Source organism: Grammomys surdaster, unplaced genomic scaffold (genome assembly GCF_004785775.1).
Source record: "Grammomys surdaster isolate TR1022 unplaced genomic scaffold, NIH_TR_1.0 137, whole genome shotgun sequence".
NCBI lineage: Eukaryota > Metazoa > Chordata > Mammalia > Rodentia > Muridae > Grammomys > Grammomys surdaster.
The window spans coordinates 3689986-3708258 of record NW_021604595.1 but is presented as its reverse complement, the minus strand read 5'-3'; the positions used below and the strand labels follow the sequence as shown (position 1 = coordinate 3708258).

Here is an 18273-nt window from a genome sequence, read left to right as displayed (position 1 = left end):
TCTTGTCCTTCTGCCCTCTACCATGTGGGCAAGGGTGCCAGCTTGCATGCAAAATACTAGTCTGCTGGGTCTTACACTTCCCCACCTCTGGAACCCCAAGAAATATATTTCTATTGTTTATAAACTGTCAAATGGGCATGTTGTCAAATCACCCAGTTTCAGGAGCTCCGTTGCAGCATGAGAGATCTCAGGAGATCCTGGAAACCACAGAAGCTTAGATTTGTGTGGTGTGGTGTGTGTGTGTGTGTGTGTGTGTGTGTGTGTGTTCACACATGCGCAGATGCATGCGTGGTTGTTATGGAGGTCAGAGGCTTTGTTCCTCAAGGGATATTCATGCTCTGAGACAAGGCATCTCTCACTGGACTGAGGTTGTACAAGCAGGCTACTCTGTCTGGCCAGCAGACACCAGGGATCTGCATGTCTCTGCCTTCCCCGCCCTGGGATTAGAAGTGTGCACAACCGCACCCTACATTGTATGTGGGGTCTGAAGAGCACGCTTGGAGTCTCAAGCTTGCAAGATTAGCACGTTACCAACTGAGACATCTTCCCTCCTCCAGGCTGAGGTGCTGGAGTCATCGACTATGTTGAGATTCCCAGAATGTAAAGAAGAATAGACATTAGGGGTAAGGTTGAACACGCCAAACATGCTTCAGTCATTCTTGTCTCTGACCACCACACACAAACAATACATCACAATGCGCTATTTGCATGGCATTTATATTGTATCGGATACTGTAAGCTACCTGGACATGATCAGCATGCAAGAAGGTTGCAGAAGTGTGCAAACACTGGCATTTTATACAGCAGTCTTACACATCTTCAGATTTTGCTCTCTGCAGCAGGCCCTGGGACCATTTCCCCAGGCACAGAAGGACAGCTGGATTAAGTAAAAAGAAGTGTTCTGTGGATAACTGTGGAAATTGGTGCACCACAGGTATGATGCATGCCTGTAATCTCAGCATTTAGGAGGTGGAAGCAGGAGGATTGCCATGAGTCTAGGGACTGAGAGTTTTATACCAGCCTGGCCTATATCCTTGTCTCAAAAGTCCAGTATATTTATATGTGTTCATTCAAAGCACGTGTGTCAGAATGAATAATAGATAGGCTTCCTTTTACTCCAAACAAGAAAGAGTGAAGAGGCTCCTGCTAGGAATGGCTTCACAGTTGTGGGCTTTTGATAACACACAGAGCTGAGTTAAATGTGATTTTAACATTGACAGATATGGTAGTTTGAATCTAACTGGCTCCCATAGGTCCATAGGGAGTGGCACTATTTGGAGGTGTGGCCTTGCTGGAGTAGATGTGGCCTTGCTTATGCAAATGAGTCACTGTGGAGGTTGGCTTTGAGGTGTCATATGCTCAAGCTATGTCCAGTGTGGTATACAGTCTCCTTTTGCTGCCTGGAGATCAAGATGCTTCTCCAGCATCAAGTCTACCTGGCTTCATGCCGTGATGATAACAGACATTCTCTGAACTGATACCCAGACCCAATTAAACATTTTCTTTTATAAGAGTTGCTGTGGTCATGGTGTCTGTTCACAGCAATAAAACCCTGACTAAGACACTAGGGAACATCAGCTTTACCAGAACCCCCTTTACCACACTATTTTGAAAGTTTGACTTTAGAATATCTGTAGGGCCAGGCATGGTGGTATACACCCTTAGCCACAGCACTCTGGAGGCAGAGGCAGGAGGATGTCTGTGAGTTTAAGAACAGCTTGGTCTACATAGCAAGTCCCAGGGCAGCTAGGACTTTGTACTGAGACACTTCCTCAAAAATTAAACAAAAGAAAATAAGGTACTACATTTCTCTCTCCCCCTCCCTTTCGTCTGCAGTTTTCCTCCTGGCATTCGTTCAGTAAAGAGCTTCGGGCCCAGTATTCCAGACTCTGATGAAAATCGAAAATCAATCCTCTCTGTCTAATTATGCTAACCAGAGAAACGCTCCCAGTTTCGTAAGCATAGACCATACATACATATAGAATAAGGGGCAGTGTCTACAGGTAAAAAGTTGCTGAAGTAGGTTGGCCAGGGTTCTATTCGTTTCTAAATAATCAGATGACTTTTTAAAGTTTCTGTATATAAGTTACTTGTCCCAGATCTACAATCTATCTGAAGAACTAGGTGCATCTGCACCCCTTTATCCTTTTTGGAGTTGGAGGACATTCGAGTCTACCCCACGATCCCTCTCTTTGTGCGGGTCACTGTGCATGCCCTCCATCCAACCCCCAACCCCCTTCAGGGGCTGCCAGACCTTTTCAGAACTCTTTGCAAACCTGCAGGAGGAGGCGAAGACATTTCCTGCTTGCACCAGCAATCGCCTCTGCCCTCCTATCTCTCTTCTCCCACGGCCCATCTGTGCCTCCTCTCCGCTCCCTTCCTTGCCACCCCCGCCCTCGGCTGGGTGCTCCCGGCCCCTCCCTTGCGCGTCTGTATTTGGAGCTGCCGGAAGCCGCGGGCGACTCTCCCCGCGAGCAGCGTGACCGACTCCGGCTCCTGTGCAGGGGGGGAGGCGGAGGCAGCACAGGGCCTGCGGGAGGAGGGCGCGAGTGGCCGGAGCCGCTTTGCATCACCGAAGCCCGGACCTGGGCTCCACAGCAGGTCAGGCTAGAGCGCGGGGGAAGGGAGGGAGAATAAGGGGCTTGCCTGGGCGCCGGACACCCGGAGGTCGGCGTTTGCAAGTTGCGCGCCCCGGATAGGGTGGGAGAAGTCCAGGACGCGGGGAAGAAAGGCGAAGCGGACTCAGGGATCTGAGTCCACCCAGATGCGAGGACAAGGGAAGTGAGGACCTGGGATGCGGGGATCCCGGTCCCGGGGCAGTCCTCATCTGGGTCAGCGCAGCCCAGGTCTCCAGCTGCTCGCCTGGCGGTGAGGACCGCGAGTTTTGGTCTGAAGGGCCACCCTTGGCCTGCCCGCCGATAGCCACCGCACCCTAGGCCGGTCTAACTTCGAGGGGTCTCCACTGCTCTGCTCTGAGCCTCCCAAGTGTTCCAGGGTGGGTGTCATTGAAATAGATCTTGCCAATGCTACCTCAATCCGAAGGTGCTCGAAGGAAAGGAAGGGACCTGGCTTCTCTGCAGAATCTGACTTGAGGCCATGAGTCACTTCTAAAAAATGCAAACGCAACTGATGCTTTGAAGGGGCCGTTTTGAAAGTGGTACCCCGCAGCGGCTCTCAGACTGCCCCATAGGGGCTTGTTTGTGACATCAGCAATCTTGTCGTCATCTTTAGGCTGATAGTCCGCCATGCATTGAGAATATTTATTCTCATCAACACCACAAAGAGGCTGTGCATTTAGTCATGTCGGAATCCAGGCGTTCTTTATGTGAGTTTGTGCTTTTAGGACGTTCAGGACGTGTAATTTTTTAGAACTAGGTCTAAAAGTTTACCAAGTGGAGGTGAACTTTGTCCAGCCAAGATTTGGGTCTTTGCCTGTGTAGTCAGGAGAAGGCAGAAACAAGCAAACGAAACTTAAGTTTTTCAGAATTGCTTGCAAAAAGAGCACTGCCTGTTCGTTTGGCTGCTTGGTTTGTTGGTAGACAGAACCTCACCATGGAACTCCAGGCTGACCTCAAACTGTTAATAATCATTCTACTTCAGAGCTGAGATTACAGGTATGCTCGTTTGCTTCTGTGAGGCAGTCTTACTCTGTTTGTACCCAGGCTGGCTAGGAACTCGCCATTAGCCCAGGCTAACTTGAAACTCACAATCCTCCTGCTTCAGTCATCTGAGTGCTGGATTACTGATAGGCACCGCCACACCTAACAAAGGTGTCTCAGAAGTCTTGCTAACGTAGCTGGGACCACTTTGTGGGAGGTAACAGTGGTGTCTCATCTTTGGAGTGATTTCTGTTTGCTGGGGTTCAAATACAAGCCTGCTGAGGGCAGGAAGGGGCTCGGGTAGTTCAGACAACTTGGCCAGGTTAGGGACTGAAAGCAGATACAGAAAACTGGTGGAAAGAATTAAATCGATCTCTTGCAGCCAGAGCACAGTATCTTGACAAGACTGCACCTTTCTTTTTATTTTTCATGAAAAGACTTAATTCTCAAATCTGAAAATCCTTAATAAAGCTAGGATCCAGTAAGACTCAAGAATGAAGAGAAGAAAAAAAAGAAGAAGAAGAAGAAGCTGACTGTGAGAAATGGCAGTGCCCAACCAGTTTTGCAAGCCGGAAATAGGATTTCCCACAAGGCATTGTTTAGCTTGTTAGTATGACAGAGTATGGGGTTCCCTAGCTTCCTGGGTAAAGAGCTAGCTGGTAAGTAAGAGACTTTGTAGCCCTCAAGGTTGGCTTAGTCACAGCTCAGCTTGGCTGTTGTAAATCAAATGTGGTCAAGGAGAATATAGAGAGGAATGGAACCAGTGAGATAGGAAATTTGAAGTTTAGCTGATTTTCACTAGTAGCAATTTTTCTTCTCTATCACACACACACACACAGGCACACACACCACAAACTTGTACTCACACACATGCAACCACATCCACACACCACATAGACACACACACATACCACAAACCCATACTCACAGGCATGCAGGCACACACATACACACACAAACACAGGCATACATACATGCACACACTTAGTGCAGAGGGAGAGGGCTGAAGGAAACAGAAGAGCAGTAGTTTTGGTTTTCTTTGTTTGTTCGTTTGATTGACTGATTTTTCTTCCCCCTCCTGACAGCAGAGAGTACCTTCCCACCTTGGGCAAGAGTCTCTGATGGCTAGATTCTCCAACTGCTTGAATTATTCCCAGAAATTAAATATTCACAAGAACAACATTAACTTGCTTTTGATACAGTGGTGTTTTATTTTGTTTTGAATATCTCCTGACATATATCTTTATTCTGAGGTTTAGTTCTAGTCTTGATTCATCAGTTTTGTATTATACATCAGAATATGCTGAACCTAGGTAAGTTACAAGCATCAGATTTAAGGGAGCGACTGTGAACTTACTGTCAAGTGTAGATGTAGGCTTGAGACCAAAAGAGTTGTGAAAAGGTAACTCTCAAAATGTGATATATACATATATATATATATATATATATATATATATATATATGATCATATATGTGACAAAAGATTCAGATCCACAATATATAAACAGCCTTTCTAATTTGTTAATAAAAAGATAGTCTAATATCAAAGTGTGCCAAGGAAGACAGATGAATGGCCATTAAAGCCATAAAAAATAAATATCTGGCATCCTTATCCATCAGATAATTGCAAATCAAAGCAACAGTGAAATCGAAAGGTAGACTGACTAGCGTGACTGTAATTGAAACATCAGATCACCCCAAGTGTTGGCAAGAGTGCGGAGGAACTGCAGCCCTCAAAGGCTGCTGATGGGAATATAAAAGGACGTGTTCAATTTGAAAAGTCCTGGTTCCTTCAGTTAAATGTCAAGTTGCCGTATGACCTCACAGTTCCGCTGTAAGTCTACATTCAAGAGAAATGCAGAAACAGCCGTGGCGAAAGACGCCTGTACACGGGGCTGGCAGGATAGCTCATCGGAAGGGCATTTGTGCATCCTGCGCAAGGCCTTTGGTTCAAATCTCAGTCCCGCACCCAAAAACTAAACTTAAAAAGGAACCATAAAAACTATACACACCAAGGCTCACTGGTGCTAACGATGCTAAGAGCTAAGAGATGCAAACACCGGGTGGTGGGAGGGGAAGCTCATCTATTGATATGATCCATCCATGCAATGGGATATTATTAGAAAGGAAGGCAGAGCTGGGGAAGTGGCTCAGTGCTTGCTGCTCAGTTATGAAAACCTGACTTTGAACCTCAGCACCCACATAAAAACCTGATGCAGTGGCTTATGCATGGCACCCCAGCAGTGGGGAAGCAGATACAGTGAGAGACCCTGTCTCAAAACAAACAAACAAACAAACAAACAAACAAACATGGAGAGTGAATGAGGAAGACATTGACCTCTGGCCTCTGTGTGTACATATGTGTGCACACAGAAAGGGGTGCTGTACTATGGCAATGCTACATGTATGAACCTTGATAGCATCCTGCTAAGTGAAAGAAGCCAGTCACAAAAGACCACATAATGCATGAATCCACTCCTGGGGAATTGTTTCTAAAAAATCATTATGGACAGATAGATCAGTTATTATTGGTTAGGATGGGGAAATGAATTGAGTATGGAGTGTCTTTCTTCTATTTTATTGATTTTTTGAGACAAGGTTTCTCTGCATAGCTCTGGCTGTCCCAGAACTTGCTTTGTAGACCAGGCTAGCCTTGAACTCAGAGATTCACCTACCTCTGCCTCCCATACTGGGATAAAGGCTGTGGGCCATTGCCACCAGCTTCTTAGTTTATTTTTAAATATAATATTTTTTATTACTTCTTTAAAATTTCATATATGTTTACAATGTATTTGACCACATTCACCTTTCATCCCTTCCTTTAGGAAAACTGACTTTCCTTCCCTCTAGGAGCCATCCACTGTCAATAGCTTCTCAGTTAGAAATACGGACTCATGCTAGAATGAAGACTGCCCCGACCTTGCTCAACGTCCACGGCTGCTATGAGTACATGAGTAGAGCCATCTTGTCGTGTCCAGAGAGCTGTGTTTCACAGCAGCTCCGCCAACTCCAAGGATATTTGTTCCTCACAGATTTTTCTCCCCACCCCCCCACCTTTTTATGAGCTGGGAAAGTTTCTAAAACCAGTGATAGTTGTCCAAATCTTCAAGTGTTATCAAAATAGTTGAATTGACCTAGCGTGATCAGCTCTTTGCCTTCCCTGTCCTAGGCTGCTTTGCAGTTCCCCCCCCATCCTTGAATTTTGAGTTAATCATCCCCCAGTTTAGCTAGCACACCTGATATCCTATATTTTAAACGGTATATATAGTCTCACATTTTTCTTCCCCATCGCTTTTTGTTCATTCGTTGGTTGGCTGGTTGTTTGAGACAGCTTCTTAGGTACTCTAGGGTAGCCTTGCACTCCCTATGGAGTTGAAACTGGCCTTGAACTCGTGATTCTCCTGCCTCTGTCTTCCAAAAACTGGCTTTGCAGGTGTGTGCTACCACAGCCTGCTCAATCTCATTGTCTTAAAACTCATCATTACACTCTTAAGAGTAACCTGTATTGTCACATTAGGATCTTTGACAAATGTTTCTTAATCTCTGTGGTCCTTCTCCAGTCTACAGGCTGTTTCCCATGATTCCCCTTTACCAAGAATGCTGTTTTGGAGACTGTTTCCATATGTCTTAAGAGCAACTGTGTACAGTGTGTGTGTGTGTGTGTGTGTGTGTGTGTGTGTGTAAGAGGTACATGTTCACATGTAGTGTAAAATATTTATCCCTGTCCCTGGCTATCTTCCAAATGAATGAGATTGGGAGTAAGATTTATTCATTCATTCAGCTTTAGCACAATTATTGGGCGAATTACCCTTAATCTATTTTTCCAATGCTAGACTGGTTGCTTCCTGGCTGAGCTTCAAGAACTTGCAGTGTGAGTTTCATCCCGGTTACTTTTGCTCTGTCAGTCTGTGCTTGGGAGCCATTGTACTTGGCCACATGCTCCTGGTCCGTTGCGTGTAATGGAGACCTCCTGTTCTCTCTCTTCTTTCTTCTTCTTGCTCCTTCTCATTCTCTTCTTTTTCCTCTTCTCTCTTCTCCTCATGGACCCTACCTGTGACTTCTAGCCCAGTAGCTGAAGCCCCACCTAGCTCTATTCTCCCTAGTAATTGTCTGTAGCCACTTTTATTCAGCAAATAGCTTTAAATAGGAAAGCAAGGTTTACACAACAAAGGCCAGTATGTGTGAGAATTCACTTGTCTGATCCCAGATCTTGTCTGACCCCAGATCTTGGGGTTCAGAAGTTAGCATTTGTATACACAGCAGGAGACCAACCCCCAACATTCACATATGTGTGCAAACCACATATATGTGCAAATACGGAAGACAAGCAGAAGTCTCAGATTTTGTTTTTAAACAGCATTCATATCTTGTGTGAGACAGGGTTTCTCATTGGCCTGGAACTTACCCACTAGGCTAGGCTGGCTGGGCAGGTAGCCTCAGGGACCCACCTGGCTCTGTCTTGCCAACTCTGAGATTACAAGTGTCTGGTACCATGTTTGGATTTTTAACATAGGTTCTGGACATGCTGGGGCTCAGGTTCTCATGCTTCCAAGCTGTGCACTTTGTGAGCTAAGTTATCACCCCAGCCAGCCCTGTGCTACAAATTTTAGTGACATACCACTGACACATATGCCCAGTTTATTTATTCCTCTAGCCCAAGCTAATACCATGAGTTCCAAGATCCTGACTTTCAATCTATTTAAAGTCTAATCGTAAGAACAGTTTTCTGAAATACAGAAACATTTCAACACCGTGATTCACAAACGGTGGTGAGGAGACGTCTCAGCACACAAGGGAGTGCAATCCCCTAAGACTGGCCTTTTGTTATGTGAGGGTTACGGCTAGGGGAGACTTGCTTTGTATCTTTCTCTATAAATTGTTTTCTTTCTTGAGAAAAGCATGGCTTCTTTCACTAAGAAATTATTTGACAGGGTTCCCCCCCCCGACCCTTTTCAATATTCAGTCCTGCATAAAGAAGAGACACAGGCATTGCAGATCCAGGAGGAGAGCCTTTGCTTCTTATGAACAGTGTTCAGCTATGCTAGCCACAAACTAGATGTACATCTTACAGTCCTGGCTGTGTGCTGACCTCTCACACGAGTGGAGAAGGAGAGAGTGGGCTTGCTTTTTAAAATTTCACACCTGCCTGATGGCTGGATAAGTCAGGGAAAGTGTAAGGCTCCTATGGGCCTCCAGCTGCTCAGAATTTAAAGTCCACGCTGTAATCAAATTGAGATTATCAAAAATCTCTCTTAATTTGGAGAGAAAATAATGCGTTACTCGTGGGATAACATGTAGGAATCCAGAGAAATTCTGGGAGTTGCTGGAGAATTTTTTGCTCTGCTGAATGAGTGGTAGGCTGTCACTGGGGTCAAGAATGAACACCACTGAATAGAAGCTGTTATCTCAGTTTCGTGTGCTTCTTACAAAGGCTCTGGACTTGAAATGGTATCCCAATTCCCTAGCTTCTTTTCTGTTTGGCTTCTATTCACCACTGACTCTCTGGTTCACATGAGATAAACTCCTTTTCACTATTGAGCAACAAGAATCAGTCAGGCTGGGCCACATCAAGAAAACTAGCTGTAGTTTTTATGTTTTTTTTCTCTACTTCCAAATACAAACACAAGACTCCCCTAGTCGAGAAACTCTGCAACAAAATAACCAAATCATACAACTTGAGAAAGATTTTACTTGGATCACAGTTTAAGGGTTCAGCTTATCGTGGTGAGGACAGCACAGTGGGAAGAGATGGTCACACTGCTCACACAGCTGGAAGGCTGGGAGAGATCAGCTGTGGGTGCTCAGCGGGCTTTCATTTAGTCAGTCTAAGACCGAAGCCTCCTCGGTGGTACCAACCACACTGAGGGTGAGTCTTTCTTCCTCAGTTAACCCAATCTAGAAACTCCCTCAGAGATGTATCAGGAGATTTGTCTCCTAGATGATGCCACCACACCCGGTCAGATTGACACACTCAGTAGTCACCATTGCATGGATCAATCCGATTTTCCAGAACCGAGTTAAATACATCTTCTCCGCACCCAGTTCCATTGGAACGTCAGTTTGGAAACCATTGTATTTGTCCTTGAAAACCCATATGTTGAGTAACCTACCCTACAACTACTTGTATTTGGAGTGGAGCCTTTGGGAAGTGATAGATACTTGAGGGCTTCCCAGAGTTCCTGCTGTGGACATCCCTTCACATCCTGTGTTCTGTCTTCAGAATGGCCTCTTGAATAGGGCTCTGATTCCTCCAGTGTCTTTCTAAAGGGAGAGTGAGTGATGACCTAGTTAAACTTCTTTAGTAACGAAAACGTTCAAATGAAGCTTGCTAAATCGAAAGACCCTCAGATGGTATAGAATTAGGGGTGTGTCTTAGTGCATCTTGTGCCACTGTTTTAAAATATCTGAGGCTAAGTAATGAAGAAAAGAGATTGTTTTGACTCATAGACCTTGTTGCAGGGAACTTCACCCAGTAAAGACTTCACGCTGTGTCAGTGAATAATATAGAAGCGGGCATGGGTGTGGCTAAGCATGTGAGGTGGCCTAGCTTCCTAACAGCCTACTCATATAAATATCCATCCATCATGAGCATGCCCCATACCCTCTGGTCACCAGGATTCCCCCACACCCTTTGGTCACGAGTGTGCCCCCTACCTTGTAACATAATCACCTCCCAAAGGCCCTGAATCCTGACAGAGCTCCAGTGAGAAATTTAGTTTCAGTTTGGGCTTTATAAGTAGAAATCACGTCAACACTGTAGAGGGAAACTGGTCTTTATGATTCTTATTTTAGCAGTCCTCAAACTGTGCACCTGGACCACATGCAGAGAAATCTTCCTTAAGCTCCTAAGCATGGGTGTTTTAAAAGAATAAACATCTGAATTCTCATCCATTGTCCATATGTACTTTTTCCCAAGATGAATCTTCCTGCTGGTGGGCCTGTGATGGAGACAGTTGAACCATCTCATCTTATTTCCCATAGTCCTCTTCTCCTCTTACGGGCAGCTTACTAATTGCTCATCTTAACATCCGTGTTAGTAGGTGTTCTATCTCTGACCTGTTTTAGTAACTAGTTCTGTTCAGGGAAGAGGAAAAGATCTGCATTTGCGAATGTTTGCTTAGTTTTATGGATAGAAATAGTGAGTGATTCTCATTCCAGGATGGGGACCCTCGTATCTACGAATCCTGTGTGCTCTAAGTCTTTCCTCAAAAACAATGTAGACGGTGTGGCTCACTGGTGAATAAAGGTGTTTACCACCAAGCCCGAGGACCTCAGTTCCATGTTTGGAATCCACATGGCGAGGGAGAATCAATTCGCGCAAGTTGTCCTCTGTGTCCCACAGACATGCTGTGGCTTGCACACCTGATCAACTGATGTAAAAAAAAAAATTAAGTAAAACTGGTGCAAATCTTCAAGCTAGCCGGTTGTACAGTGATGTCAAAGGGTGAACTTAAGAAGACTAAAACAACGACTATCACACAAATAATACTGAACATTTATAAGCGCCTTAAATAACCAGAAAGATCTTCCAGGCAGTTTAAAAGATGTGATTCATAATGCAAGAATGAATTTATATTTCATAATGTAAGACTCACATCTTCCATGGGCAGGGAAGGCCACCACAGGAACTTCCCAGGGGAAAGTGTTGGTGATGTACTTGTTTTTACCTGTCTGTAACCAATAATTACATTGTTGCACTTGTTTCTCCTATCTTTTGTTTTGCAAGTTAACTTCTGCATCTACAAAGATATAAAATAACCTAAAATTAAAAAATAAGGAGCAGCTGAAATAACCCAGAAGGAAGAATAGTTACGACACTCACTAGACTTACACTTCCCTGTCTATCCTGACACTGATGATTCAAATATTTTTAATATTTCACCACCCTGCCATACTTCTCGCGTCTCCTGGGAGAGGTTTTTGAGTGACATTTTTGTAACAGTATTTCTCATCTGTTCCCATCTCTTTATTTAAGTATTACATTGATGGAAAAACAAACAAAATTGCTGCTTTGACTTCCTCAATTTAATAATAGGTACTTATACACAGTCATAAAATAGTTAGATAATGAAACTTATCAAGAGATGTGGATTTCCCAAAAAAAAATACTTCTGAATTATATTTAGTAATCACATGCCAAAATCAGTAGTGTTTGTTTTTGAGACGTGGGATTGTAGGAATTATAATAGCAACAAGGATGTCACATACTAGGGACAATGATGTCATATAATAGCAACAGTGGTGTCATATACTAGGGACAATGATGTCATATAATAGCAACAGTAATTCACATACTAGGGACAATGATGTCACATAATAGCAACAGTGATGTCAGAAGAGGTTTTTTAAAAACATTTTGATCATTTAATAAACATTTAAGCTTATGTAGCTTTTTAAAATTATTTCATTTATGTGTGTGGGTATTTTGCCTGCATGGGTCTGTGCTCTGTCTGCTTACAGTGTCCAAAAATGCCAGGAGAGAGCAGATCCTCTGGGACTGGAGTTCAAATGTTTGTGAGCTGCCATGTTGGTGCTGGGACTCAAACCTGGGTCCTCTAGAAGAGCATCCAATGCTCTGAACCCCTGAGCCATGTCTCCTTCCTTCATGCCATTATTTTTGATACAGCAAACTATGATCAAGTACCCAGTAGGAGACATTAAAGCAGAGCATATATAAAATTAAAACAATACCCTGTAGGACATCAGAACTGAAACATAAGTTTAGTGAGAAAATGAAGTTTTACAGAGTTACAAATGGAGGTTTGTGACTGCTTGGGGCGGACTTCTTTATGTGTTGTTCATTAATAATGTGTTGTCAGCAGGTGTGTTACTATGAGAACACCTTTCTCTGTGACTGAACCATGTACTGACTAACCCCTTGTGCTGCTGATTTAAGGGAGATGATTAAAAACTAACAGTCTTGGTGTTTCTTACATCTCTCAAAGGGAGGTCATCATAATTCATCACGCTTTCTTTCTTCCCTCTTTCCTTTTCTCCCTTGGCAAGTCTCTATTCACTCGTTTATCTTTATTTTTCTTCTCTATAGGGACTCGGTGTGTGTGTGTGTGTGTGTGTGTGTGTGTGTGTGTGTGTGTTCAGAACTATAAATTTATGTCTTCCATTCTAAGTCTGTGAAATATTTAGTGGATTGTACCTTTCTCCTCTTTTCTTTATTTTTTTTTCCCTCTTGAGACTCTGCAGTCCAGGCTGGTTTGGAACTCACTATGCAATCTAAGGTAGCCTCAAAATAAATGGTTATCCTCCTGCCTCAGCTTGCCTTCCAACTCTATAATTACATGTGTGAGCCACCAGGACTGGGTGCTCTTGTTTCAAAAACTAGGCTTTCTACCTCAGCCTCTTTCTCCACTCACAGGGCTCCAGTCACATTCATATTAGAGCCTTAGTGTCATCCTACAGACCTCTCAAACTCCTTTTTTTTCTTCAATGTTTTGTTCCTTCTGTTTTTCATATTAAACAGGATCTGTATCATCAAGTTCAAGGTACCTTCCTTGGCTGTCTCCATCCTGCCGTCAAGCTTACCCAGTGGACTTTTGTCTTTTGTTATTGTAGGGTGTTTTTTTTTTTGTTTTTGTTTTTCGGTTTTTCTTTTTTTAGGCCTAGAATTTTCTTAAAGTTCTTCTTACTCTATGGAGAACTCCTGGCTTCCAGCTGTTTCAGGGACATTAGCTTCCAAGCACAGTTAGTTGTCCACCAGATTCCTGTAGGTAGGTGGGTTGCCTATAAGGCTGTGTCTCAAGGATTCTTTGATCCCTGTGATGCTTCCCCAACCCCACTCTGCTATATCATATGACAGAACTTAACGTCTTATAGCCAGAGGTCCCAGTTCAAAGATGGCTTACTCTATAAAGCCAACAGGCATTGATTTGGGGGAATGAACCTGTCACAAGGAGGAAATGTGAACTGATGAGATGATCTCTGTATGTGCTCTGTGCTCTGCTCAGCATTGGTGGAGAAAACAGGAAGTCCATACCCTAAGGGGGATGAAGGACCCTGGAAGACTTGGTTGGTGGATGAAATCAGTGGTGCCAGGACCCTTGGAGCACAGCAGCAGCACCACAGGAAGGATGGAGAATAGGATAACTCACATCCTAAAAGGGCTGAGCTATCTCCGTGGTGCTGGGGGTCTCTCTAGATCTTGAGAGGTACTGTAGGAGACAGGTGTAGCATTGGAAAAGTCTCACTGAAAAGTCTACCTTCTCCCTCATCGGTGGGATAGTAGCAGAGGCAGTAGATGAATTCCTAGGTTACCCAGGATCTCAGGAAACTTTTCTATAGTTTTATAAAAATTTTAGCGTGCCCTTTCCTTCACTCACGTACCTCGCTAATCTTTGTTATTTTGATTCTATCACTTGAAACTTCTTTGAAGCGAGACAAAGAATGGTGGCTTTTTGCGTCAGCTTTACGTCATAGTCTTAAAATGCCCTTGGCAAGCAGTTTACAAAGAAGGACGGCTTGTTTTGGCTCACAGTTCGAGGACTTTGGGTCCATGAGCATTTGCCTTTCCTGCTTCAGGGATGTGACAGAATGATGCTCAATGTAGGAATGAGTGGTAGATACCAAAAAGAAAAGACACAGGAAGGCGTGCTCACTGGTATCCCTTCAACTTCCTTTCACTCAGCCCCACCTCTTGAAGTTTCCACCTCCCAGTGGGATCATGGGCTGGAGAACCAAGCCTCCCATGTAAATTTTTACATCACATTTGAGACCCAGACTAAAGGCTGACTGACCCTGGGTTGCTGTTTGGTGAAAAGCAGTTTCCAGACACCCCATAGGAGAGTAAGGGAAGAAGGCAAAGGTGAGCTCCTTGCTAACACAGCCATCATCTCTTAGAGACCCCTGGCTGCCTGAGCACATTTGACTTTCATCCCCTCTTAATACTACTCACCACGGAAGATATTTCAGACTTAGCTTTCTAGATGTGACCACTGGGTCTAGCAGAAAGTGCGGACTGGAAACAAACCAAACCAACATGTTTAGTGGGCCCACCAAGCATGAATGAGTAAATACAATGATGAATTAACAATGAACCGCAAGATTGCTTACTTCTCTCTGTGATTGGTAGGAAGGAGAGGTGTTAATGCCACCCTTGCCTAAGGGGATCAAACTAAGACAGAATGGCCTGATGGGTGACCAGATATTTTTTTAATTTTGGTTTGCTTGTAGAGAAATTAGTCAAGTGGGGCTTTATATGTGCAGAGGAAGTCTTCAGCTTCCTACTACTTTGTGTCTATTTCCTATTTAATCTTAGGTTCAGGAGCACAGAAACCTATGGATTTGACCATGCTCCAGGGAATCACCAAGGGGCTGGGGATAGGTCGGAGCCTCTAAGGTGCTTGCTGTGCACGTGTAAGCCCCAACTTTAATTCTCAGAACCCAGGAAGAAAAGCTGGGCTGGGTGGTACGTGTTTGTAATCTACCCCAGTGCTGGGGAGGTGGACACAGACGGAACCCATGAGCTCTAGGCCAAGTTAGAGAGCCTGTCTCAGAAATGTGATGTGAAGGCTGTGGGGATGGCTTAGTGAGCCAGAGTGCTTGCCACGCAAGCTTTGAGGACTTTCTTCAAATCCCAAGCACTCAAAAGATGGGCATGGCCATGCACACCTGTAACTGCAGCAGTGGGGAGGGTGGAAACAGGGGTATTACTGCATTGCTGGCTTCCAGCCTAGCCCCAGGTTCAATGAGAGAACTTGTCTCAAGGGAGTAAGAGTGACAGAGCAGGCCACCCGGCCACTTCCTCTGTCTTCCTAAATGGCGTGGGCTCACAACCACATACCCGTAACACACCCAAAAGTCAAGCGTACATTTCCTGAGGAGTGGCACCTGAGGTTGACCCTTGGCTCCCACATTCACACATACACACATACACACATACACACATACACCCCTGGTCATACACATACACACATATACTCGTGGCCATACACACACACACACACACACACACAAATACACACACATGCCCTGGTCATACACACACATACACACAGGGTGTGTGTGAGAGAGAATCACTAAAGACTCTCTCACCAAGGTTGCTTCTCCATCTTTGACCTATGAGTAGGAACATTGAACTGGCTTTCAGGAAACCCTAAAGACCTCACTCTCTTCTACGAACACGAAAACACCAGGAAAGCAACTTTCTTCTTTAATCATTTTATAAATTTGTTGTGAAGATTTTACAAAACTCTTTAAACAACATGAAATATATGTATTTTTTTTATTGATATCCTAAAGGAAAAACAAGAGAGAGCCATGGAAGATGCAGGCCTTGCCTTTGGTGAGAGCAAACATATACATTTAATCATGGAAGCCACTGTGGTTCCACACAGGAAAGACTAATCTAGCACCCACTTTGAAATGGAAATTTCTCCTGTGAAAAATCTGGCTTCCAGCCTGATCTGGGATGGTGCCAGAGAGTAGGCAGCAAGCAAAAAGCAGCGAGTGGAAGCCAATTCATTAGTTAATCAAAAATATTTATAGACTTCTCTAGGTCTATGCCACCATGCTGGACTCAGTGGGAGGACAGAGGAGAGTGCGCTCAGCCTTGGCTCAGGCAAAGCATGCTGCCCGGGTCCTTGGGGGGCAGGGTGGACATGTGCTAAGGGAAAGACAGCACAAGGACTGCGTGTGTTGGACAGGGTGTCTTACAGCTGCTAAGGATGTGAACGGGACACATAGGCCAGTTCTTCTGTTCTTCCATTCTTCTGGGCTCACACCATTTGCATGTTGCTGTGGGGTACCAGTGTTCAGAGCAACCATGACAGCTGTCCTTAGCACTGCTGGAAATGAGTGAGGGAAAGGCTCAACAGGCCCTTCTCCACTGAGCATGAGAAGATTTGGGTGAGCTGTGGAGGAAGATGGAGGGTTCTTTTCCCAAATTATCCTTGCTTGAATTCTTTGTGCTGTGTGTTTGTTTGTGTGTGTGTGTGTGTGTTCCTATGCATATGTGTGTATTATGTCTGTGTGTATGTCTCTCTCTCTGTGTTCCTGTGTGAGTATTCCTTTGTGTGTATGTGTGTGTGTGTGTGTGCTCCTGTGTGTGTTTTCCTCTGTGTATCTGTGTGTCCCTTTGTGTATTTCTCTGTGTGTTCCTGTGTGTGTATATGTCCATGTGTGTTCCTGTATGTGTGTTTCTCTGTGTTCTATGTGTGTGTGTGTATTCCTATGTGTGCATGTCTGTGTGTGTATGTGTTCCTGTGTGTATCTGTGTGTCTGTGTTCCTGTGTGCAGATATACACTTGTGTAGGTGCATTTGGATGTCAGGGGACAATCTCTGGTGCCATTCCTCAGATGTCACACACTATTTTTTTTGAGACAAAGTCTCTCATTAGCCTAGAACTCTATCTAGCCAATGAATCCTGGGTATCAGCCTGGCCCCAACTCTCTAGAACTGAGATTACAAGTGTATACTACCCAGCACACCTGGATTTTTTACATAGGTTTTGAGGACTTAATTCACCATGTGTTTGCAAGGCATGTATCTTACCTACTGAGCCATATCCTCAGTCCCTGTGAAGGATTATTTAAATGTTAAAGAGTCGTTGTAAAAAATATTTAAGAGGAAAATATGTGATGAAAAGTCCAGTTACATGGCAAGCCTTTCATTTTATGATAATCAATACACATCAATAGAGAAAATCTTGGATAGAAATGTCAGAAGAAGGGGCTAGAGAGATGGCTCAGCAGTCTAGATCAGTTACTTCTGTTCCAGAGGTCCTGAGTTCAATTCCCAGCACCCACATGATGGTTTACAGCCATCCGTAACTCCACTTCCAGGAAGTCTGATACCCTCTTCTCACTTACGTGGGCATTGGATGCACATAGTGCACAAACATACATGCAGACAAAAGGCTCGTCTATGTAAAATAAAAGAAATAAGTCTGAAACATTTTTTTTTTAATATTGGAAGAAGTCTTCAGCCATACCATTCTGAAGATGCCTGATCTTGTGTGCTCTCAGAGCTAAGCAGGATCGGATCTTGTTTGGACTTATATGGGATAAATATTAGGAGAATAAGTAAAGGGACAGGAAAAAAATAAAATATTTTTTTAAAATCTCCTCCACTAGCCGTACTTTCTCAGTGATCCTTTAACACCTCACATATTATAACTCTTGTAACCAATTGTAACATATATTGTAACTCTTACCGCTAAGATATGGACTGTCTTACTAACCTTGGTTAGCCTGTTCATCTCTCTGTGTTCCAGTGTCTGTGTGTTTGTTTCCAGCACACCTATAAATGGGTACTGACATAGTAACCAATGTTAAGCACATTCCCCGGCGCTCCTTTTTTAGTTACTTTCCTCATTGCTGCTATAAAATAACTGAGAAAGCGCTTACAGGAGGAAGGCCTTATTTTGGCTCGGGGTTTGAGTGAGGACAGTTCACCATGGTTGAGAGGCTTGGCAGTAGGTGTGTGAGGCAGCTTGCTCACGTGTGGATGGGTCAGGAAGCAGGAGGAGAGGACCTCTGGTGCTCAGCGTACTTTTTCCTTTCTATTCAGTTCAAGACGCAGCCATATCAGAGTGAGCCTTCACTGCTCAGACATGGCAAGAGTTGTATCTTCTAGATGATTCTAAATCCATCGAATTCACCATAAAGATTAACCATCACAGTGCCCCAGCTAACAAGAACCAGAGGACCAATTCCAACCCTC

At 44.2% G+C, this 18273-nt stretch overlaps 1 protein-coding gene across 2 annotated transcripts in view; it reads left to right on the top strand.

Annotated features, from left to right (window-relative positions):
- The first annotated feature begins 2483 nt into the window (after positions 1-2483).
- The window catches only part of Cap2 (cyclase associated actin cytoskeleton regulatory protein 2), a 148407-nt gene continuing 132617 nt past the window's right edge, over positions 2484-18273 (top strand). The window contains exon 1 of one of the 2 annotated variants that reach the window (XM_028763265.1): positions 2484-2601. The gene's annotated coding sequence lies outside the window, so the exon portion shown is untranslated. The remainder of the gene's footprint in view (positions 2602-18273) is intronic. The other variant, XM_028763266.1, reaches the window with a different exon arrangement.